The sequence below is a fragment of the Brachyhypopomus gauderio genome, unplaced genomic scaffold (assembly GCF_052324685.1).
Source record: "Brachyhypopomus gauderio isolate BG-103 unplaced genomic scaffold, BGAUD_0.2 sc72, whole genome shotgun sequence".
NCBI lineage: Eukaryota > Metazoa > Chordata > Actinopteri > Gymnotiformes > Hypopomidae > Brachyhypopomus > Brachyhypopomus gauderio.
The window spans coordinates 1,080,622-1,106,589 of record NW_027506893.1 but is presented as its reverse complement, the minus strand read 5'-3'; the positions used below and the strand labels follow the sequence as shown (position 1 = coordinate 1,106,589).

Here is a 25,968-nt window from a genome sequence, read left to right as displayed (position 1 = left end):
CACTCAGCAATATAGAAATGTTCTGACTAAAACTTTTCCCCCCACAATCTGGGTTAGTACACACACACACACACACACACACACACACACACACACACATGGACGCAGAACAGAGGGGAAGCACTTATAAGAACAGACAGGAAATATGCTAACTTTAGTTTGAGTTTAGTATTCCCCAGACAATTCTCTCTCTCTCTCTCTCTCTCTCTCTCTCTCTCTCTCTCTGTCTCTATCTCTCTCTCTGTATCTCTCTCTCTCTCTCTCTCTCTCTCTCTCTCTCTCTCTCTCTCTCTCTCTCTCTCTCTCTCTCTCTGTCTCTTCCCCTGCTCTCCCAAAGGGTACATTGCCCAGGATAAGAGTTTCTACAGCAGGTCCATTCATGTGTAGCACATCCACACACTCTTTTCCTGGACCTGTGTTTGAATCTGAATAATTTATATTGATCTTAGTAAATCTAGAGTGTCATCATGTCTTCACTACAGGGCTACTACTGTGTGTGTGTGTGTGTGTGTGTGTGTGTGTGTGTGTGTGTGCACATGTGTGTGAAACTACGTAATTCTCCCCATCACACAACAGCTTCAAGCCAGGAGGGTGATGGCTAAACGCATGTTATCCAGTGTTACCAGTGTTATCCAAACATAGCATTTAATAGATTTTCCATTATAATATTTTGGTCTCTATAGATCTGTTTGATGCCAGAAGACACAATGTGATTATTTTCAGTGATTACATTATAACATGTAACCCAGGGAGCACTCTTCACTCAGATTTAAAAGCCATTTCAATCACACTTCACTGGGACACCCACAATGAGTAATAACGCACGTAGCTTCAGGTCCACCAGCTCTGTAATCTGCGCTCTACAGTCAGAAAAAAGGAGAATGCCAGTAACCACGTGGTTTGAAAACTAAAATATAACACAGAGGTGCCTCTACCAAACTTCATATATGTAGGTCTTGAGTCATGGCCGTGAGAGAGAGCCTTTAGTGCTCCAGTCAGAACGCTTAAGACTGAATATAGTTTTATTTACACTATAGCTTTAAGTGTCATTACAGTCCCCTTGGTTTTATCTTTTGGGTTGATACGATAAAATATGACATAAAGGTGGGTTCAAATCTCAAGAACTCAGTAAACATGAAAGCTGGTGTCTTCTGAGTCATGAAGCGCATATCAATGACTTCAGCACCAAGGCCAGCAACATATTCTACACGAGTAGGCTCCGCCCACGTCTCGAAGTACAGCAGCTATGTGGCGGAAGTAGACAGCAGTAAATGCACACAGACACTTACTACAGACATTTACTACAGACACTTACTACATACACTTACTACAGACCTTTAATACAGACACTTACTACATACACTTACTACAGACATTTACTACAGACACTTACTACATACACTTACTACAGACCTTTAATACAGACACTTGCTACACATACTACAGACAGAGGAGGATGTGGACACACGAGAGTCTGACAATCAGGGTCACACCACCAAACTTTCTGAACTCCGAAGTTAAACCTTTTGTTTTGCAAACTTGAACTTGGTTTCGTTGCACTATTAGGCCTGAAAACACTGTATTTTAAAACATTAAAAAAAAATTTTTAACCGGTTGTGTGCCATCATTAATACTCTTGGTGTGTCCGCCATTATTAATACTCTCGGTGTGTCCCCCATCATTAATACTCGTGGTGTGTCCGCCATCATTAATACTCTCTGTGTGTCCCCATCATTAATACTCTCGGTGTGTCCCCCATTGTTAATACTCTCGGTGTGTCCCCCATCATTAATACTCTCGGTGCTTTTTGTGTATTTTTGTTTGGAATGATGTTAGTAGTTTCTGGAATTAATCCAGAAGCACACACCTATAAAAAGTAAAACTAGGGAAACTGATATTCCAATAAGTCGTGAAGTAAACAAGATTTCCAGAGAAACAGGACATTTGAGACACAGGTAATTTATCACCTGTCCAAGGTCATTTATCACCTGTCCAAGGTCATTTATCACCTGTCCAAGCAAAGAGGCGAGAGCCGGTTTGTGTGTGTATTGAGTGTGTATTGTGTGTGTATTGAGTATGTATTGTGTGTGTATTGAGTATGTATTGAGTGTGTATTGAGTATGTATTGTGTGTGTATTGTGTGTGTATTGAGTGTGTATTGTGTGTGTGTATTGAGTATGTATTGAGTGTGTATTGTGTGTGTATTGAGTGCACATGCCAGCTACACGCTGTTGAAATGGCGACGGCACCCTGACTTCATTCGTATCTATTATTCATATCTCCACAGTTTACTTACTCCTGATTTGATGTGTAGATCAAAGAAAGTCCATAGCGCCCTTAGAGGGGTCACATTAAATAAGTAATGGCACTTACTGGGGGGAGGAGCTTCTTGCCCGTGGCAAGTCGGGACACGCCTAAGGAGACGTTCATACGAGGAGACACAGTTTAGCGTTTAGCTTTCGCTCCATCTATGTCGTCCTGGGAGACGGAGGCAGAGAGACGGAGGCAGAGAGACGGAGGCAGAGAGACGGAGACAGAGAGACGAAGGCAGAGAGACGGAGGTAGAGAGACGGAGGTAGAGAGACGAAGGCAGAGAGACGGAGGTAGAGAGACGGAGGTAGAGAGACGAAGGCAGAGAGACGGAGGCAGAGAGACGGAGGTAGAGAGACGAAGGCAGAGAGACGAAGGCAGAGAGACGGAGGTAGAGAGACGGAGGTAGAGAGACGGAGGCAGAGAGACGGAGGCAGAGAGACGGAGGCAGAGAGACGGAGGTACAGAGATGGAGGTAGAGAGATGGAGGCAGAGAGACGGAGGCAGAGAGACGGAGGTAAAGAGATGGAGGTAGAGAGATGGAGGTAGACAGATGGAGGCAGACAGATGGAGGTAGAGAGACGGAGGCAGAGAGACGGAGGCAGAGAGATGGAGGCAGAGAGACAGAGGTAAAGAGACGGAGGTAGAGAGACGGAGGTAGAGAGACGGAGGCAGAGAGACGGAGGCACAGAGATGGAGGTAGAGACGGAGGCAGAGAGACGGAGGTAGAGAGACGGAGGTAGAGAGACGGAGGCAGAGAGACGGAGGCAGAGAGATGGAGGCAGAGAGACGGAGGTAGAGAGACGGAGGCAGAGAGACGGAGGCAGAGAGATGGAGGTAGAGAGACGGAGCAGCGGAGAACATTCACGAGCGAACGGCACCGTGTGCTGTCCTCAGGCCCGTTGACAGTCTTGCTAGGGCCCGGGACAAGAAAGTTTAATGTGCCCCCCCCCCAATCCCCCCCCCCCCCCCCCCCTCCCCCCGGCGCACGTCATTTGATTTTCGTCTTTTGACAATCCTTCTGTTAGGTCATATAGTATATAATATAGCCACACATCAAAGCTGTTTCTGACAGCTGACTGGTTATATACTTGACGCGTCGCGAGCGGCGCGAGGGTTCGCGCGAAAATGACGTAATCGCAGTGGCACCGCCCGTGTGCGAGGGCCTCCCGCGCTGTCCATTCGCGAGGTCGTGCACCTCTTGACTTTTGTAACTTCGCGCGCGACGCGCTTCAGCGCAATGAACAAAGTCATGTTTGCAGGGTTCATACACCTTTATAATGTGGAATTAAAGCACTTGTACTTCACTTTAAAGGTCCATTTCAATATTTTCCTGCACGTTAAACTTAATTAAGTTAAATATTTATACATATACTCGAAATAATTCGCTTTTTATCACATTATTTAATGGTTGTTTATTTTCAAAACGCCCAATCTTATCGTCTTCACGAGAACGGTTCAGTCAGACAGCTATTTGTTGTGAAACGAAGTAGTTACTTTCAAGCATTTTCAAGTACTTTAGCCTAAATTCCAGCACTTTTCAAACCTGGAACACAATGCAACATTAAAATTCGTCAGGTAAATGTTTTCCTTTCTTTTCTGCGCTCCAGATTTCTGTATTTACTTTTAACCAGAGCCCTATAGAGAGAGAGTCGCGTCAACTCCGTTCACTCCAATGGACCAGGATCGTGGAGCCTGTCAATAGTTCCCGGAAGTTAGCAGCAAATACGAGCAGCGCAGTCAAACTGGAGCAGTGGACCATCTGTGATACACTTTTACAGGTTAGTACGCTTAAAAAAATCAGATTGTGTATTATAAGGACATCAGAATCAAATTAGCATGTGCATTAAAATGTGAATTAAAGCATTTTAGTGAATTATCCACCTCTTAATAAGCAGATTTAGGGAACTAAATCTATGCTAAGACAACGCGAATACGGTTAGCGAGATTTCACATTAACGACCGACAGCCTATTAATTGTAAATTCCTCTCTTAATGCCATTTCACCTAAACGCGATGTTTTTGCGGGGTAGCTATAAGTATTGGTTAAATATAACATTTGAGTGTGATTGTAGAGTGTGTTGGGTCGAGGAGGTGAAATTAGGATATCCATTTTGGAGTACCAACTAACGTTTTATTTCCTTTTATTTTATTTATTTATCCCTTTATTTATTTTATTTTCCTTTTTATTTCGTTTTATTTATTTTTATTTTATTTTATTAACGTATTTCCTCAGTTTTTGAAACTGCTGGATATAAAAGACGTATACTATTTAGTGTGATTAAGTTTTAAATATTCTATCACTTAAAGAAATAATATAATTATTAGGAGTTCATACTTATTATACCTGTGTCAACACTATAGCTGTGATCAGCAGCTATGGGCCCTGTCTTTACAGGTCCAGTGGTGCATCGTAGTGCAGGGGGCTTCCTCTTTCTGAGTGCGGGGCGATGCACAAAAATGGTGGGAACAGCATCTGCTCTCAGCCTAGTCTTGCCCTGTTTGGTTCTGATGAACTGCTCTGCCTCAAAATGTGCCTGCAGAGTGATGTGAGTTTACTCCTCACACATGACAACTCAGTTTTGTCTACCCATATATATATCCCATAGTGGGTGAATACACAGTATTAGAGAACACTTACTGGATACGTATACACTCATTACATGTATAAAAAACAACCAAGGATGTGCAACAAGTTCAAATTCATATCACATCAATACTCATAATAATCATTTTCTCCTCTCTCTCTTTAAGCCAAAGAACCATAGGGGATTCAATGGAGCCTGCAACTAGATAGCACCCTCACCCTGCACCCGAGTCTGTCTGGAGTCTTAGATTTTTTTTGTTCACTATTCTGTATTTTAATAAATCAGGCATTAAGCTTTCCAATAGTGTGTTTATTGTGAAAAGTGCAAATGCAGTGTTTGATGATTACCTCACATATATATTTGCTGTTGTAATCTTTAGTGAGGGTAAGATTGCTCCTGCTTAGTTGAGACAACCATTTTTTTCTCCTCTCAGTATCAGTGGGGAAACCATACATTTTTGCTCGATTGGAGCATCCCCATGCAACACAGCAAACCATGGTGGACACTACACAAACAACATGGAGGAAAGGACCCAGAAAAACTGCTTGACATGATATTCATATTTGAGATTATTAGAGATTTATTTAATGAATTAATTGCTGTAAATAAGTGTGTATTAAAAAGACAAGATATATATATATAATTTATCTATGTATTTTAATATGTCATATACTGTCTGGATGTAAATGTAATGTGTTTTAATGTACCCTTTTAAAGCATATTTCTGCACAATGAAGTCAAAGAAAATTTTCCTTCTGTCAGAAAATGTACATTAGTCATTTAGATTACTTAGGTCACCAATACCATGGGATTACAGAAATTACCATGAATGTTAGAAAATTAATCTCATCTGAATTTCTCACCCCTTCCTGTCCCTCTAAATATATAAATGAACGTAATATATAACAATTATAAAACAATCAAAGCATTAAACAGCAATGTGCTCTAAAATTAGCCTAAAGTTGGTCGTTATATGTTCACAATAATCCTCAAATCGCAGTTCTGTCTCTGTGTTTATGCGCTCAAATTGAACTTCCTGGAACTATCTGAAGCCTCCGTGAATCACGTGACCATCAAGCGTTTTGAACTTCCGTTGTCGCGACTCTCTCTCTATACGGCTCTGCTTTTAACTATCCACCACTGTATTTCCCGCTGTTGTGGGGGTACCAGCCGGTTACGGTCGGTGCTGGATCAAACCATTTTCCAGTGGGATGCGGGGGTGTATGCACTTAATGGAAAATATGCAGATAGGTTAAAAAACATATATATTTTAGTCATTGAGTTTATTTTGAGTACAGAATTTTATATTAATGAAAGATTTCAAGATTATTTAAAAATTATAGACTTTAAATAAAAAATAAATTGCTGGGCTCTTTGATGGGCCCCCCTGGCCCTGGGGCCCGGGACAACAGACCCGGTTGTCCCCCCCTGTCGACGGGGCTGGCTGTCCTTCCGTTCCCGCCAACGTCCACGATTGTCCGTGTTTCCGAAGGCTTGTGTAGAATCGCCGAAACTGCTGACCAGGGAACTTGAACATCTAAAAGAGGTTCCTTTTAAAGACAAGATTCAGATGCTTGTAATATCTTCTGAGAACGCAGTTTTCACAGGTGTGTGTGTGTGTATAAATATCTATATAAAAATTGAGAATTAGCATGAAATCATAGGATCAGGAGTGAAGAGACAAACTGAAATGCTGGACCCAGCACCGGGCGAAGTCCTCTGGATTCACGCCCTAGTTGGAACATGAAGCTCGTTTCACTGATATGATTTAGGGGAACATTTTGGCTTTGTGTGTCATGTCTGTTGTACTGTCTGAGATGAACAGAGTTTAGGACTAGTGCTCATGAAGTTAGTGATACAAATGTGTACGTACGTGAATCGTGGAAGCGTACGTATGTGTGTCATAACTGTGTTTATGTATGTCTTGATGAAAGTTTGTAGGTGTGAGTATTTGGGCATATCTTTCATAAATATGTGATGATGACGATGTGTGTGGAGGTGTTGTGTAGGTGTGTGTGTGCGTGTGGGGAGGAGGAATCCTTCGTACATGTGTGATTGCGTGTCTAAAGTGTGCATACAATAGGGGTTAATCAGGAATATGTGAATATACGTGTAAAATCAGCTTATGCTTGGTATGATGAATTATGTACTGCCACTGGTTTTGGTTTGAATAAATATCTTTTGACAGACCAGGAACTACACTGAAGCGGTGTGTGTGGTGTGTGTGTGTGCATGTGTGTTTCTGTGTGTGTGCGTTAGAACAAGAGACTGATTACTAGCGTGAATAAATATGACATCAGAATCACGCAGCGGCTGTCCAGAATGAGGCTGCTTACACACTATTGGTGTCCAGTTCATAACCACACACAGCTCATCACACGCAGGTCCGAGTACCAACACAGCCCCTGTCCAGTCAGTCCTGTGAAGTTCTCCTACTCTGTAGCATTCTCCCACTCTGTTCACGCTTTACACACAACCCCGTTTGTTCTGAGCGTGATCAAAGTGAACATCTAGACGCTAATGTGAGAACGCCCAGCATCATGCCCAACATCACGTGATCAAGGTGAACATCTAGACGCTAGTGTAAGGATGCCCAGCGTCGTGCCCAACATCACGTGATCAAGGTGAACATCTAGACGCTGGTGTGATGAAGCCCAGCGTCATGCCCAACATCACGTAATCAAGGTGAACATCTAGACGCTAGTGTGAGGATGCCCAGCGTCATGCCTAACATCATGTAATCAAGGTGAACATCTAGACGCTGGTGTGAGGACGCCCAGCGTCATGCCTGTCATCTCCCGCATCGCTCCTTCGTAATAGTCGCTTGTCTCTCGCTTTGATTCTTCCTTGTTGTGTTCGTTCCTGATCCTCGCATATGTCCGTTCAAATCGAAAGCTATATAAGGATGTGATTTCATCGCCCGAGCAAATGCAGTTCCTAGCAAGAACTTGCTCTGTTGGCTATGCAAACCAAACTTTTCATACTCATGAATACACCAGATCAGAGGAAAGTGGGTTGTTAGCTACAGGTCTCAGGTTAGTGCACAGCCAGTAACTTTGCCCGAGACCGCTAGGCTGTCTGATTCTAATTACCAAAGTTGGTTTGCTTAGAGCACTTAGAAGACACCTTCTGGGGCCTTATAATTGCTTGTAAATTGCCAAGCTAATTAAGTAGTAAACTAGGTTGTTGCTAGGTACCTCACTGGCATCTACTAGAGTTTTAAAGCTCTGCTGTGCACTAAGTTGCACGTCCTAGTGCAAGTGAGTCAAACTGCTCAACTTCTCATCTGACACTCATGTTAAACCACAGGATGGCCTGTGAGGTCAAGATTGTCCACGAAGCAGTTGAACCGTTACCCACGTGCCTCCATCTGCTTAGGGTTTGCCGGCATGTTCCCTGCCTCAGCGATGCGAGTGTCCAGGTCAGCTTCTCGATTGAGCCATCCCGACCACCGAGGCGGTACCGTCCACGCATCTGTCTACTGCGCCAGGCCAATTAGATGCGGCAGAGGTCCAATCCATCCGACCTGGCCGCCGATCGCTCAGCACAGCACCAGTGGGATGTGTGTCTCCCTCGGGCCAGTTAAGAGGGGCCCCGGGGGAGGCATCCCAGGGCCCCCAGCCCGTGGACTCTGTGAAGCTGCTCTCTGACAATGTCAATTGTGAGCCGCAGCCTCTAAATAAGGCTGACCTGAATAATGTGTGAGTCAGGAGTGGGACGGGGCTCTGCTACTCGCACACGGCCTGTCTTCAGGATGAAAACCCACGAGGCCAGTGACATAGACGGCCCTGACATAGCAGCAGCACGCCAGTGCTGAATACACGGATTCAGTCATTTGACTATTATGTACTTACTGAAAAGGCCCCGCGTTGCAAGGAATGTCTTTGGACAGTCTTTCTGCACTGTATGTTTTAAACACATTTGCATCTGTATGCAATAACGTGCTCCAGCCTTTCATACAGTGAGTGCTTCAGCAGCAGACTTTAGTGACTCACCCAGGTGCATCGCCCCCTGGGGGACAGGAAACCTCTGGGGAGCGTTTATCTAATTATAAGGCTACATCTGTTAATGGCATGCACACAGGAAAACAAGCCCAGTCACAGGTGTTTGTGTGTTTAGGTCAGCACCTGCTAGCTGTGCTGGAAGAGTCGTCTGTGGCAACCCGTGTTGTGTGTGTTCTTGTTTTGTCTGTCATCATGTTGCCCTATTTAAATGTGTGTGTGTGTGTGTGTGTGTGTGTACACCAACTGGAAACTTTAGTCCATCTGTTATGAAACAATTATGTCTAAGGGAGTCTCCCCAATAGTTCTCACCATACTGACCTTTTCCCTTTAGTCTTACACACACACACACACGCACACACACACGCACACGCATGCTCTCTCTCTCTCTCTCTCTCTCTCTCTTTTTCATACATACACACACAGAGAGGTAATTAACGGCATGTTCCATACTCTTTTCACAATAAACTTAAACCTTTGTTCATTCTCCTGTGCTCCAAGACCAGCTCCTCTTTTAATAGATCAACCAGAGAGAAGGAACTAAAATGAACTTTAACTAAAACCACACTTGGGTGCAGTCTCTATCCCTTTGAGAGCAATTAGTGAGACTTGTGTAGCTTTTGAAATGGAAATATTGTGGGTTATCCCATTAAATGTCATAGAGCCCCTTGTCTAAGCTCTACTGAAAAAAAAACCCAATAAAATATGACATTGTAAGTGTACTTTTAAGATGAAATATCACTAGTTATGCTGCCAGTATCCCAACAACAGCATTGCCCTGAAACTTGTACAAATTAATCCAAATGTCTCCTTACTTTAGGCTATATTCTGCATGTTAACACTGCCCTTGTAAAAACTGCATATTGACACAGCTTTCAGTGTTTCCCACGTGAGTTCCATGATGAATACATATGAACTCACTGTGGGCTCACATGCAGCGGGTCTGTACATATGAACTCACTGTGGGCTCACGTGCAGCGGGTCTGACTGCTGACGTGTGCTACAAAGCTACACAATCGTTCGTGCCACTTTGCAGGCTCTGGCTGTTCGTGAACTACCGACGTGAAAACACGCAGAAAAATCTATTGTAACGAAAACTGCTGACGCTTGCTGGTGAGCGAAAGGGAACAGTAATGACATGTCACGTCACCGTCCAGTATCACGGATCAGAAGAATGATAATAGCCTGCCAGGTGACGTGAGTCATAGCAGACATGAAAAATCCATGAACCTGCAGAGAATGTGCTTTTGTTTCCCCCAGGGATGATGCCAGGGGACAGAAATGGCCATTCACCAGAAATGAGATATTAAATGATAGATTTGGCTTTGAAAATCTCTTTAATGTGGTAGGTTCTGTGAGACACCAGGCTGATCCTACACTCACACTTTTACCTTCCCCTTAAGACACGCTGGAAGGGGATTAGAACTGGAGTATGAAATGTGGTACAGCAGCCAGTAACATATTTATCTGCAGCTGTTATATGCAAATAAATATATACACGTCATATAAATATATCACACTGAACTTTATACACTTAAACACCCTTAATAGATTCTAAAAATCAAAGCATAATGTAAGTACGACGTAATAGAGTTGACGACTGGATATGAGATGTCATTTCTGGTCCAGTGTACAATACACAACATCAGCATAAATAAAGCACAGCAGCACAATACAACCACAGCACAGTACAACCACAGCAGCACAATACAACCACAGCACAGTACAAACACAGAAGCCCAATACAACCACAGCAGCTCAATACAAACACAGCTCAGAACAAACACTGCTCAATACAAATACAGCACAAAACATACCACATCAGCACAGTACAAACACAACACAGTACAAACACAGCACAGTACAAACACAACACAGTACAAACACAACACAGTACAAACACAGAAGCACAGCTCAGTGGTGGTTTAAGCATGGAATGTTTATTCTGACTTCTTCTAGAAGACCATTTAAAATGAATTAAGCACTTTTGTACTCTAGTTTTGTGGCATTACATTGAACTGTTAATAGCGTCCTGTTTAAATTATTGACTGTTACCTAACTACTTCCTTTGACACAGCTGATCAATGTATGTTTATGGGGAATCTAAAACTAAAGGTTGGAATGTGTTACATTGACTTTTTCCTTTTTAAAGGGCAATTGCTTGTGGCGTACTGCAAGGTTCTATTTTAGGCTGATTCTATTCTCGTTGCTACACTCCCAAGTTACAGATTTTACAAGTGTAAGAACTCTTATTACTTGAATCTTGATGATAAACAACTATGCTTCCCACTGAATCCTGGTAACTTGTTCACTGCATTAAGGACATTAAAAATTGAATTGCAATAAACGTCCTACAGCTAAATGAAAGCAAGACTTGAGGTCATTGTGCTTGCCCCCTCTGGCTGGAACAGACACATAAAAACATAACAGCCTAGGCCCCTTATCCCATGAATTACACATCTATTATTTTGGTCACCTATTAAAGTATCTTGGTGTTAGTACTGATTCAGGCTTATAATTTGACAATAAATAAACTCCACAATAAGATTCTTATTGCTCAGACCAAATCCAAGTGTTTCCTTTTGTATAAGGACATGGAAATCTTGTCTTTTATTTAATCCCGGCTTGACTTTTGTCATTTTCTGTATCGGTCTCTCTTAACATATAAAAACTGGTCAGAAATGCATGTGCAGGGTTCCTAACACTATATCCCCTTCTAACCTCCCTCTACGTTTTACCAGTTCAATCTGGATTTCTGGACATGTTCTCTATAATTCTTCACTTGCATTTTTTCCATTTTCTGCCTCTTGTCAGTTGTTGCCAGTTCCACCTGCTACCTGGGCATCCTCAGTCACATGGCGACTACCAACCTGGAAGTGTCCCGGCCAACACGGGCCTCCTCCGTCACACGTCGCCAGCTCCGCGTCTCATGCTGCTGGCACTTGCACGTCGTACATTGTACATCGCTCGTACATTGGCACAGAACAGTGGCGCTGGTTTGGTAGAGAGAGAGAGAGAGAGAGATCTGAGCGGGTGATTTCCTGCGTACTCGACCTTACGGACGCCTGCGCTTGGCCCGGCGTGGCTCTGAACAGGGAAAGGCACCACGGCATTCCTCCCAGCCAATGACAGCACGGCCAGTTGCGCTCTGGTGGACTCCCAGTTGCAGATGGCTGCGGCTTCCCCGCAGCCAACAGGGGACTGGAGCTCAGTTCCACGGTTTTCCAGCCAATTACGCAATTCGAGGACTCTGATTTGAATGACCTACATACTGTAGTGTTTAGCAAACCAACCATTCAGGGGTCCATCATGTTGACGAGCCTCGAATTATCACTGCTCCCTCTTCTGATCTCTCTTTTATGCTCTCTCTCTCTTCTGATCTCTCTTTTCTGCTCTCTCTCTCTTCTGATCTCTCTTCTAATCTCTTTGGATGTCTTTTTTCTGATCTCCCTCTTCTGCTCTCTCTTTTGATGTCTCTCTTCTGATCCCCCTCTTCTGCTCTCTCTCTTCTGATGTATCTTTTCTGATCTCCCTGTTCTACTTCCTCTCTTCTGATCTCTCTCTTCTGATCTCTCTTTTCTGCTCTCTCTCTCTTCTGATCTCTCTTCTAATCTCTCTTCTGATGTCTCTTTTCTGATCTTCCTCTTCTACTCCCTCTCTCTCTTCTGTTCTCTCTCTTCTGCTCTCTCTCTTCTGATCTCTCTCTTCTGATCTCTCTTTTCTGCTCTCTCTCTCTTCTGATCTCTCTTTTCTGCTCTCGCTCTCTTCTGATCTCTCTTCTAATCTCTCTTCGGATGTCTTTTTTCTGATCTCTCTTCTGCTCTCTCTCTTCTGATGTCTCTTTTCTGATCTCCCTCTTCTACTCCCTTTCTCTCTTCTGCTCTCTCTTTCTTCTGCTGTCCCATGTCTGCTGCTGCTTTTCTGATGTTTCACATCTTTGTGTAGGAAATTGTTGTACGTTGTAATGATTTTCAAAACCATTGATACCATCACCTCCCATTGTGATGGATGTACCTTCACTGAGGATGACCTCTCTATTGGCCTCTCTGACTCTATTAGCTGTTCTCCAAACTCAAATATCCACTCACTGAATGCCAGAAGACTTTATATCTGACTTTTGTAGATGACTTTGCATTGGCTGTATATATTATATATATATTTGTGATTCTTCGATTGTGTGGTTCCTCCACTGAAGTGCATGTGTTTCTGCCTATGCACTGCTGGGTTTGTGGGAAAAATCAATTCCTAAGTTTAAAGATGTTGTATTCATGTATTGAGCTGTGGCCCGACTGGCGAGAGGCCGACAGGATGACAATGTATCTCAACAGATGCAGAGTTGTAACCCATCATCAAGGGCCATAATACTCCATCATGACCACATACACAATCTATTTCAGAATAATTGCAACGAACGTGCTAGTATCTGCACTCTGATGCTACAGAGGGGATTCTGTTCACTCCCGCTCACTGAAGTCCACCGTCCTTTGATTTTCCATAATGGTTCAATTAAGTTCACTTCAATTTTATTTGCACCACAGCCGTTAACCACAGACGTTGTTAACCAGACTAAGCATGAATGTTCTCAGTATGATGCTTATTGTTTAGTGTTAATTGCAGCCATTGTTAGCCATACGTTAGAATAACGTATATTCCTCCAATTTTACCAGTTTTACAGTCATACGGAATGCGTGTCTGATATGCATTCAAGTCTTTCAGAATTAAAGGCAACAGATTGCTACTTTGTGTTGGGTTTCAGCTGGGACACTCTTGCCATCCGCGGTGATACCGCACACATCCCGGAGCCGTGACCATGCTAATGCCCAGCCGGCTGTGCCGTTGCATAGCAACAGGGGAGAAAGAAGGCCCCCCCCCCCATCCTGTGAGACCCCCTGCTATGGACGGCAAATGGCACGACTGGGACTCAAACCTGAATGTGTGCAGAGATCTGCTCTGCCAGGGAGTGATACTAACAGGTGCGTCACCAGGGGGGGGGAGAACCGACACCCTCCATAATTATTGGCACCCTCGTTGTGAGTCGGGAACGCTGGATGAAACTTCATTGTCTGTTAAATGATTCATGTGCTCAGGTGTTTAGATTTACATATTATTATATTCAACACTCAGAGAGAAACTAGTCTATAATGTTTTTTATGAAAATGTTTATTAATTTAGTATTTTGGCCACCAAACCTTTTCTAAGCACTGACTTTTCTCCTTATGGTTTATTAGGAAAATACTTTTACAGTTTCAGAACATGCCAATAATATATTAATTGTAGTAGTAATAGTAATAACATATTCAATTTAGTTATAACACATGCATGTCGGAAATATTTCAATAGAATGCATTGATTCTCATAGCTCACACTAATGGGGCTGAATATTTTTGCTTTTAACTCACTGTCCAAATGTCCCTGTTTTTAAAGGCTTGTTTTGAGTGGTCACCCTTCTTCACTGACATTTCTTGTTTTCTTATCCTCGTCTTCCTCTTCAAAAGGCAAAGCCTCTGAATTACATAACGCCCCATTCACCCAAATTCAAGGAATCACATATTAAATATTAAACTACAAATTTAAGCACTAAATTTTGCATTAGGTCTGAAAGGTAAAGGCTATATTAAAATTGGATTAGCGCAATATTACGCATTCCACTTCGTGTGTAGTCTAGGTTACTGTGGCAACACTGAAGTTTCAGAGCGGCTGTTTCAGTGTTGCTGACGTGACAGTCAAAATGTGCAGTTGTGCTTCACCAGTCCAGCGACATTAACGTCCGTTTGTGTCACGTCCTTTCTTGGTTTTCCACTTGCAACCATATACGTCCAAAAAATATCAAGCATGCTGGAGCATCAGTGTGTGTATAAACAAAATATTACAGACGATCTGTATATTTAAGATCTATAGGACAGTCTTACTACACCGTCACTTGTTTGTGGCATTACTGGTTTCTTAGGGACTGGGTAGACACGTTTAGGAAGATTCAAAACTCAGAGGCAAACTGGGAGCTACGAACAGCTTGTCTGTGGAAATGTTAGCTGTTATGCTGCAGTGTGTTCTGGGCTCAGTCCCAGAGTGGCTCAGAGGCCTACGGAGATGCTTATGGCTGATCCCAGACAGCACTGGCTGACTCACTAAAGCCAGAGACTTTGAAAATGGAACCTCGACACAGCCCCTCCCCTTTCCCCTCAACACAGCCCCTCCCCTTTCTCCTCGACACAGCTCCTCCCCTTTCTCCTCGACACAGCCCCTCCCCTTTCCCCTCAACACAGCCCCTCCCCTTTCTCCTCGACACAGCTCCTCCCCTTTCTCCTCGACACAGCCCCTCCCCTTTCTCTTCAACACAGCCCCTACCCTTTCTCCTCGACACAGCCACTCCCCTTTCTCTTCGACACAGCCCCTCCCCTTTCTCTCCTCGACACAGCCCCTCCCCTTTCTCCTCAACACAGCTACTCCCCTTTCTCTTCGACACAGCCCCTCCCCTTTCTCCTCGACACAGCCACTCCCCTTTCTCTTCGACACAGCCCCTCCCCTTTCTCTCCTCGACACAGCCACTCCCCTTTCTCCTCGACACAGCCCCTCCCCTTTCCCCTCAACACAGCCCCTCCCCTTTCTCCTCGACACAGCCCCTCCCCTTTCTCTTCGACACAGCCCCTCCCCTTTATCCTCGACACAGCTATTCCCCTTTCTCTTCGACACAGCCCCTCCCCTTTCCCCTCAACACAGCCCCTCCCCTTTCTTCTCAACACAGCCCCTCCCCTTTCTTCTCAACACAGCCCCTCCCCTTTCTCTGCCTCTCAGGCCGGCTGCAGACACTCTAAACTGAATAAGACTCCTGGGTATAAGCAGCCACAGAAGAGTTCAGGGTAAAAAGACAATTTCTGTGTGTACTGTTGCTTGAGAGTGCCTCCGCCCCCCTGAGGAAGAAGACGACGAAGACGTTATCAGGAGAAGCCACTGCAGCCTGGAGTCTCTTTTCAGTCCCAGAAAACCCAGAGACAAGGAGACAGTTTGACCTGTGTCAGGACAAACACTAAATAGGACCCAGTCCTGTTCTACTGAGGCACATTTAGATGGACAGACAAGACTGCAACTCCCTTCAAAGTGTTGTTTGAATGTAAAACACCTTGTCATTCCTTCCTAATGCCAACCGTATTCTAACTGATTGAACCCAGGTTAAGTTTGTCTTAACTGTGATCTACTGGATCCTAAATACATTGCACACACATGGACAGATGGGAATCTAATGTGCTGAAGTGTAATTCAGAAAACTGAGCTGTACAAATTCTTCTTGTCATTATCCAAATGCGGTTTTTGGATCTGGGTTGTTTTTTTTAGGTTATTATAGAGTAACATACGGTGTTGTTTTCATGGTCATACTACCGACGCTACGTTTATGTGTAACAAAGCGTTTTGGCAGGCCCCATATGTTCCATTTGTTTTGCTTAGCAAGTTGTGACATCTACAAGCTGAAGGCAACGAGAAAGGTGGAAAACACGTGGGGATTGGGACCAGCAGAGGTGACTTGGCAGACACTTTGCTTCCCAGTAGCAAGTCTCAGTGTGCCTCAAAGCGCCACTGCAAGATCCATTGACACAATAAGAACTAGATATACAAAATCACCACCAGTCAGTGTGCCGTGACGGAACGCTTTGAGCTGCCTGGCTAATACACAACCGAGTTGTTGTAAAAACAAAATTGAGGCATTTATCGATGTGGCCCAGTTAACAAAATAATGAGCCTCTTTGAAACGCGGATGAACTATGAAACACAAACGTTAGCGCCTATTGCGCTGCCTGAGCAGAAATTATTTGACGCGAACATAATTTGAAGCAGGAAAGGACTGAGGGTTTTAAAAAACTCAGAAATGCTCAATTCTGCCATCCATTCAAAATTTATTAAACTGACCAATCTCAAAAGATCTCAGTTGGAGGGCTCATGAAACGAAGGATGACTGTTCTGGACCTGAGCCAGGAGATGCATCAGCTAACAGCTGGTGCATCTGGAGTGAAGAGGAACAGAGAACTTGGCCATGCCCAGGGGTCGGGATTTAAGAGGAGGGGGAGCCGTGCGTCTTATATCTGAGCTCCAACTCTGTTGAACTGAGGGTGTGTTATGCAAATTTGACCTGCTGAATTTGCTAGATGGTGAATGCCCTTAGGAACAGCCAGTTGGCAAAAAACGTAAATGACAAGCCGCTTATAAATCTGAATAAGAGTATATTCACACCAAACATTCCTGCTATATGAAGGTGTACTGGATTGAACTAGATCAGTTTTATCTAGCTGTGTAAACATGCTAGCCACCTATGTAACCAAATGCTTTAGAATTGGCAATAATCCAGTCTATTTAAAAAAATGGCAATGATCCAATCTACTTAAAATAGTAATATTTCAGTCTACTTTAAAATTGGCAATAATCCAGTCTATTTTAAAATGGCAATGATCCAGTCTATTTAAAAATGGCAATTATCTAGTCTACTTAAAAATGATAGTAACCTAATCTACTTCAATTCTTCCATGCCTTTATGTGGCAGGTTGGAAGACCTTGAAAAAAGCAGAGACTGAAAACTGACAGAACAACTTAAATTACCTTTCACTCTAGTTGGTGTCCATATGGAGTAAAAGACATTAATCTTTATGCATGATTGTTTGATGAAAAATGATTGCTAGGCTGTCAAAAGACCCAAATTACCAAATGATTAATCAGAAGACATTACGCAGGCTTATTTGAACCCTTGAAACATGTTAATCTTTACCGACTGTGCTCTCAAATTGTGCTTCCTGCACATTTGCAGTGGGAGGGGTTTCGACACAGCTTGGTGGAGGCATTCAATCTTTGGTGGATAAGAACATTGTTTTAACACCAGATAAAAAAAAAAATTCAGATCCTGGCAGAGGAATCTCTTCTACGTCTTTCTACTTTCACAGAAGCTAAAAATGATTAGCTACAGACTGAAACACCCTACGTAAAATGTGTAGGTGTGTATGGGTCCTCACTTATCAGATGTTATATCCATGCAGCTCTCAGCAGCTTGCATATGTGGTCTTGAGCCCAGGACATCAGAGCGGTGTAGGAATACTTACCATTAAAGTAAACGAGACAAGCAGCTGGATAACCATTTTCAAATTTCGGTCTGTGTGTTCTATACATTGATATAGGACCATTTAATTTTTTGTTTTAATTAATACATTAATTGCATTTATTCACCTTCCTGTCTTTATTTGAAGCATTGCATCTGTTATTGGTGTAATTCAACTAAATTAAAACAATTGTTCACAAAAGAAAATTGGCAGAACAAAGAGAGGAGGATGTGCAGTTTCACAGAATCAAAGAACCATGTAGCACCAAGACAAAAAAAACAAAAACCCCCCACTGGAATGCTGGAAGGGGTGGTGTTGCAGTGGGGGGGGGGGCGGGAGGTCCTGGTGCAGCGTCGCGGGGCCTGTCTGTCAGCGTGGTTTATCACATCAGATAGTTAAATGGATTTCATGAAGGTTGTATTAGAAACGATTTACATTTCTATCAAATTAGAGAGCTCGGCTCGAGTTGCAGGTTACGTAAAGCGGGGTTTCTGGGGCTCATCTTTTTGGAGAACTCTGCTTTAAACCAGCGGCTCCTGAGTTCTCTGGCCCAGTTTAACCCTGGTCATGCGTAAAGAAGCAAACAGAAAAGCTTCCAGTTTTCTCGCCCAGGGATTAGACGTTTTGCTCCTATGTCTAGAATATCCTCACACAGCAGTGTCATGGTGAAGGAGCACTGTCCTGATGACATGACTGTCCTGATGAATATATAGAATATATAGAATAAATAGAAAGAAAGCAAGAAAAAAAATGTTCAAAGGTTGCGAGTGAAGCTGTAGATTTCTATTTAAAGTGCATTCTAATTTTAGTAAAGAAGGAAAATTATTGGTATGTGCAAGTTAATGTCTTTTCAAAACACCAAATTGCAGTATGAAATCTAAACATGAGAAGAGGCAGCAATTACTTGTACACAGCTGCCACAAGAAGACCAGCGAACCGTAAACTTTACAAAACAGGTGTAAAATATTTAAAATGCTCTGGTAAATGTATGACCTAGCCCAGTGGTTCCCAAACTTTTTCTGCCGTGCCCCCCTTTAGTAGATGAGAATATTTTTGCGCCCCCCCTACACCCCCCCCCCCATATTGACTAGGGATGTGTTGAAAACTTACAAAAACAATAGGTTCACAACTTTGGTCAAACATGAAAAAAATAAACTGCAAGAAACCTTTTAAATGGTTCAAGAATTCTAAATATAATTTAAAATAAATAAGGAGATGAAATAAGAGAAACAGCAATACATATGCGGCTAGTTTGCAAGCGTAGACATCACGCAGAGCACAAAGCATGTAACGGCCAGAAATATGTGTACTGTCTCTTTAAGGGAGCGAGTTGCGTGCGCGTATGGAATATTGTTGTTTTTTTAGCTTTCTGCCGAGTCAGACCACTGCTCTTTATTTCATTTCTGTAAGTAACGCATTAAATGAGATTTGGACAACTCACCAGTTCATGCATGAACAGTGAAGTATTGCTGGAGCCCAGGTTTATTTTGGTCAACCAGCAAATAAACGGACTAAGTGGAATACCACCAGCACGAGTATTAAGGTTGAACTAACTCCGAAAAGCAAGCAATATAAGCATAGAACTAGACTGAATAGATCTGTTTTTATGGATCGGTCACATTGTCACCGATACCCGATCTAGAATTTTTTCAGATATTAATATCGGAATCGGTGCATCCCTAATATTGACACATGTGCACGTTTTACTTTCAAGCTCCGCGCCCCCCCTGCAATAGCTCCGCGCCCCACCTAGGGGGCGCGCCCCCCACTTTGGGAACCACTGACCTAGCCAAACATATGAGGCACTAAATGATTGTGCAATCAACATGGGGGATTGTGGCTGCTGAATTTACATCTCACAAGCTTCATAGAGAAAGCCCTGGGCGGCGTTGGCCTTGTTGAGAGACAAGCTCACAGATGAGGCTTCCTTGCGCTTGCTGGCCGACACACTGCAATACGGAAGACACACACTGATAATGAGCCAAGGGGGGGGTGGGGGGTGGGGGGGGTGGGGGGGGACTAACTCCCCACTGACCGTGACTCTTCTGCAGTGACAAACCCTGCTCCCATCACTGTAAGTCAATCTGTTTTCAAATTCACTTTTTTCCCCTCTTGAATATTTGTATGTTTCTGTATGTATATTTGAACATTTCTTGTGGATTTCTCTGGTCTGTTTAGTATATTACACATAATACATGTGTGCACTCACCAAAACAAAATCTTGTATGTTAAACATGCAGTACTTGGTGAAATAAGGTGGTTTTGATTTAGAATGGCTTATAAATGTACATTTCAATTTCCCTAGACACTTATTAGGTAGTGATTGTGTCATAGCTTAACATTAGACTCACTGAAATCTCTCAGAAGTTTGAGGCTTGAAACTCTAATGAAAACTATAAATTCTGTCCATACAAGAGCATAGAGGAATGTACTGTATGTTTTGTTGAACCCGTTGCTGTATAGTTCCAGTTAGCTATTTGTAACAGAGTCATTAACAGTTGTCACATGGCTGGACTTGGGGCTGTGAGGCCCAAACTAAATCCTGCGCTGGCAATAGATTATGCCTCACCGGGGAACTTCTAAACGTTACAGCCTACAGCACAGAGACCCGCAACACAGAGGAACATTCATCACGTTTTTTATAAAAGAACACAACTTTCAAGTTTTCTGTAATAAAAAAATATGAGACTGGGCAAAATCGTATTTTCTTTCTGCAAAGCACAAGTTGTTTTATAGTTGTTGTTTTTTTTTTCACTGAGGAAATCCTGACATCCTAGTGTAAATTAACATGAATTTAAAGTGCACAGCATCTGCACATAATCTGGTAGTTTAGCTGTCTTGGTACTCTGTGAAAAAGTAATTTAATTGTATCCCAACAGATGTATATTTCTGTCTTACTCAACTCTCGCCACCACGCCATTCCACCTCTCCTCACAATATCCACACGAAGCGCTAATATTAAGAGATGATTTACTGTTGTAAGCACTCGCCTCTGGCTTTTCATCTGAAACGCAGAACAAAGAAGATTCTGACTAATCTGACAACTCTACTTTTAATCTAATTCATGCACTGTTGCTTTCCATTGTTGCATTTGTTTTAACTGGTGTGTGCTGGAAACCTTTGGTTCTGTGCCACAAAAAAATATTTGACTTCAGTCTTTTCCCGTGTGTGTCAACAATAATTACCGTGATCATATCGCTGTACACTGATCAAACGTCAGGAAAGAGATCAGAAACATTTCTGACAGGAACTGGTCCTGAGAACTTTTAGGAGGAAGAATAAACATTAGTTTTAGCTAAAGTGAAACGAGATCATTTGTGATATTTTTTGTCATCTTTTTGCCGTCAAACGTGGATAAAAGTCATACGTCACTCACATGACAACACGTCTCCTTTAGTGTCATGAGGGTGGTATGTTTTAGGGGCTTTTCTATTAAGTGTCCCCACATGCTGCAGGGTTCAAAACGCTGGCACACAGAACAATCCTGGGTGAGCAATACAGATTGAAGCTTGCAAACGAGGCAAAGAAACATGATAACAAGGAACTCGGCTAACACGTGAAGGTAATTAGTCTAATAAGACTTTGCAGAAACACAAAGGAGATGACTGACAACATATGTAGATCCATTACAAGTTTAAAGTAATTTTACACGCAATATGCAGACCCTTGCATTTCTTTTATCCTAAGTGCAGGTACATATATACACTTTTTTATTGTCCTATAAGGAAAATATTTCTTGGGTAACTTGTTCACATGAAAGCATCCTGTATTGTCAACTTGGGATTCAGGCAATCGGTGCACAGCTCAACATCCACTGCGCAGTAGCACAGAACCCTCAGCAGGTGTTGCAGGCATTACACAGGTCCACCACAGCTGCACTGAGCCACACTTTCAAAACCTCACAATCGTCGTCATCTGTGCGGCGAACGGACTCCCAGCCTGCAGATACCGCTGCAGTTCACATAAGGAGGCTAGGCTACCTGTAGTTATAGCTCATGGTCTTTTTCATTCCTGTTTAAATCTTTTACTTTTCAAAGGATCTGTGAATGAGGAATATTAAGTAGCTCTTTTTTGCTCTTATAGATTTGCACATTTCTCTGCTGTTCATCAATAGAAAGATGAATCCTTAGAAAAGTGCTTGGTCAGCCAGTTTAGGGCCACAGCCCTGTATTTAGGTCAAGATGCAGGTTCACCCTGTTTGAACTCTCCTGGACTGATGTGACAGGGATCAATGTGTGACTGTGATTAACCTCAGGCATTATTTGTTTGCCCTAGCTTCTGTGGATGGGTTACTCATAAAGTGCTGAATTATGGCCTCTTGATTAAGCTCAAGTATTGGATCTGTTCTTGTCAGATGCCAAAAAGTGAGAGACCTTGGGCAGGTTGGCTGGTGATTTATCATTCATCATTTAATATTTGTCGTTATGTTCGACCTACGGAGAGAGGTGTCTGCTGGGGTGGAGAAGACTGGGACTGGGTGGTCTGAAATTTTCCCAACAACATCTTCACTCTTCACAATTTTGATTTGCTTAGCATAGTGGATTTCTGGTGCTATTGGATTATTGAATATACTTGCAAGTATTGTATGTATCTGTATGTAATAGATATACTTCTATGTATTGGATATCCTTGTAAGTATTAGATTGTACTTATTGAATGTACTTTTTGAACATGTGCAGTCATTGGATGGTTATGATGACTGTATTATGACCTCACAATCATACCATTTACGTCTATGTCTGCCTTCCCATTGGTCAGATAAACACCCATCGTGTCGTGTTACTGATCCTGTTGTTGGGCAGAAACGAAGCTCAGGAATCACTGTAGTATCTGGACAGCCCAGAGATGTTTCAGGCTCCACCTGAAGACCGCCGTTGTCATTTCTAGAAGTCTTCGCCATCCTCTGGGCAGATTCACAATGAGGCTACACTGAGAACGTCTGCAGCGCCCAGAGCACTGCTGGAGACCTCGGGCTCAGCAAGATCTGGGCAATGCAAGAGGTTGTGTGGGTCAGCACTGCCATGTCGCGTGTAGGTTGCCCAGGCTGTGTTGTGTTTTTAGGGAAATCCACACATGTACTGCCCGTTTCCTCCCAACGGGGTCGGTTTCACCAATCCCCCTCGAGAGTTTTGAGCCAAGCGTGGACGCAGCGGGTGGAGAACCCCCAACGACCAGAATACAAGGGCTGACAGGGACTGCTTTTGTTTCTGTTACACTAATGGAACCCTGTTTGGACCCAGGAGAGACAGTCGGACTGGTGTAAAAAGTCTATGCGTAACAAGAGGCAGGCGCAGATCCAGGTTCTGCCAGGCATGCTGGGAGATCTTCCAGGGCTGCATCTCATTTGTGTATAAGTTATTTGTGTCTGACAGTCCTGCGAGGTTTTCACATCGGATTTCTTTGAGCCTGAGGGCAATTGTTCCCACGTGTTTTTTTTTTTAATTTTCACATGTGATCATTTTAGGCTTACGCATAGTTGGAGTTGGAGGTAGGGGAGAGAATGAAGTTCATGGAAGTTGACCGTGTCCTGTTTAAATGACCCCGGTCTCCCACTGCACCCGAGCTTGACTGTATGAAGACTCTGCAGCCAATGAGCACACAGTCATTGGCAGAAGAGGGTGGGGCCATTGTATGTGAGGGGTGTGGGATGGAGACGAATAGGATGAAAATGGAAAAGGTAGGCAGTAATATACAGTAGAGGGCATAGAAAGGGTAAACATGGCTAGTGAGGCAGTAAGAGACCATTTTGTGGCTGAAGGAAAAGAGATTCTGTGTTTTGCATTAGGGTTTGATGTTAAGTTCTGGTTTTGACTCTGGCTTAGACTTTGAACATCTGACCAAGGTTTTGACACAAGGGGTCTCGGGGGGGGGGGGGGGGGGGGGGGGGGTACAGTACAATCTGGCTCTGTTCCAGGTTTTTATGGCCATGGCCAAACTGCATTCATTTCCTCTGGGTCTTCACAGCCTGAAACAGGAGAAGGCTGTCGACAGGGCTAGTCATACCTCTTTATTGGCAGTTCTTTTACATATGGGATTTGGTAGTACCTGGCACCGATACGTTTGTTATACTCTCTGGAGGCAGGCGACGGAGGTATCAGTGGATGTTATTCACAGTCATTCACAGTCAGTTATTCACAGTAAGTAGCACCTGCTGGGAAATTGACTGTGGCTTAGTGCACTATGTCAGGTGAACAAAAGTGTTGGGGGAAAGGGCTCTGTGGTTACTTCTCTATTACAAAATGCACACTTAAGAAATGGAGGTGTGAATGCTTTTACAGACAGGGACCAGGTTGCTATTCATTGGGTGGTAGATATAGGGTCCTGTGTTAAGGGGGTTGTTATGCTGACAGTCAAAATCAAAGTGGACTTTACTCTACAATATGATTTTTTTTTTGTAATATGAAATCTTTTTTTTTTTTTTTTTCAAACTGGCAGGTGGACCATGGAAGTGATCACCAGTGGAATGGGTGACAAGGGTGTAATCACCACCAAAGACTGACCGCGTCTGGGGTGTGTGAGTCTAGGGTGTTGTTAGGATCGTTTTGAAGAGAACTCCCTTCTGTTCATAATCCATTTTTTCCCTTTGCTTCAGGTGCAGCATGTAACTGCGTGTGTGTGTTAGAGTGTTTGTTTCTCCTCTTTACCCATTCAAGGTTCTACCTCCAGTCTCCATCGACACTCTGACCTTGTAGCGTAATCACTTACATCACACTATGCATAAAAAAACATGTACCTTCTACAATCAACTGAGCTAAACTCAACATCTTACCTGGAGAGACGGACTCTGATTCTTCTGAGTGACTCGTTCCCAGAGCTCTGCAGGGAAGAGGGGGGGGACAAGATTACTGGCCAAGGCGAGGTGAAGTGAGAGGCCTGTTTCTGTCAGGTGTGTAGGTATGAGGGCTGAAGAGCAGCGAGGTGGTGTAGAAGAATACACAGCGCAGCGCGTTGTTGCTTTACGATATTTGGTTACATTTCGTTTGTTCCTTGTGCTGCGCTTGCCTCTCTGTCTTTGTTTCACATGTTCACGAACATCAAACGTTCTTATCTTTTTCATTTCTGACGCTTCCTCAAAAACGACGAGCACATATTAAATTGATTTTTTTTAAAACAAAGAGTCTTGAGTGGAGTTTGTTCCATTTAATCCACACACTCGACCTTGCGCGCTGCGTCTCGAGGGCTGTGGCGCACCCTCCGTAAAAACGCGCGTGTCTCCTGGATTCCACAACACTCTGTAACGAGACACAGGGGTAAGTGATAATGAGCAGGAACTGCCAAGACAGCGACAGAACACCCAATGACTAATCAGAAACAGAAACAAGCGATGTGGAGTCTCCCAGGGGCTCTCCAGGCACACAAACAGCTGCAGGCCAGGGAGAGGGACGGGGAAGATAATCCTGTCCAGGGCTGGAGACAAAATAAATGGCCGGGATGGTGCTGGGAGCCAGGGCAGGGATGAGGCACAGCAGCCAGTGAGGAGATGACTCACCACAAATATCCCAGCACTGGCATATGGACACTGGCTCAGGCCCAGCGATAGGGCTACTGGAGCCCAGAAAGGCTGGACCCGCACAGGTCGGAGGAACCGGAGAGGAGGCGGGAGATCCAGGAAGCATGAGATGGAAGCTGGTGGAGCATCACACAAGGAGCAGGGAGCTTCCTTGCAGACACTATGTAGAAAGACACTGAGAAAGTGATGTTGAAGAAGGCACAAGAGAGATGGAACCAGTTTGCTCCCTAGGGCAGCTAAGGGCATGGTCAGAACAAACTACAGGGGGATCCCTGTACTGTCTAGCATGCAATATCCTCCAGCGATCTAGGACTTTTGGAATATTTTATCTTTCGGGACACCGGTACCTTCTTGAACCTTGGAGTGTTGGAATTCTCCTGAACACTGGCACAAAATGGATTGCTAATACTTTGGCTCCTCCCACCCCTGGCACCTAAGCTCCTCCCACATCTTAAGCTCCTTTCTCTTCAGCCTTCAATGTTTCG

The 25,968-nt window shown here is 43.6% G+C and overlaps 1 long non-coding RNA gene across 2 annotated transcripts; it reads left to right on the top strand.

Annotated features, from left to right (window-relative positions):
- Positions 1-3,329: 3,329 nt before the first annotated feature.
- Positions 3,330-25,048, top strand: LOC143491242 (uncharacterized). Of its 2 annotated transcripts, XR_013125148.1 has the most exons (6): positions 3,330-4,091; positions 4,675-4,859; positions 5,065-6,505; positions 13,656-13,872; positions 24,409-24,483; positions 24,627-25,048. It is a non-coding gene; the product is annotated as an uncharacterized LOC143491242 (long non-coding RNA). The 2 variants fall into 2 exon arrangements; XR_013125147.1 differs by lacking the exon at positions 3,330-4,091 and having other exon boundaries at positions 4,413-4,859.
- The last annotated feature ends 920 nt before the right edge of the window (positions 25,049-25,968 follow it).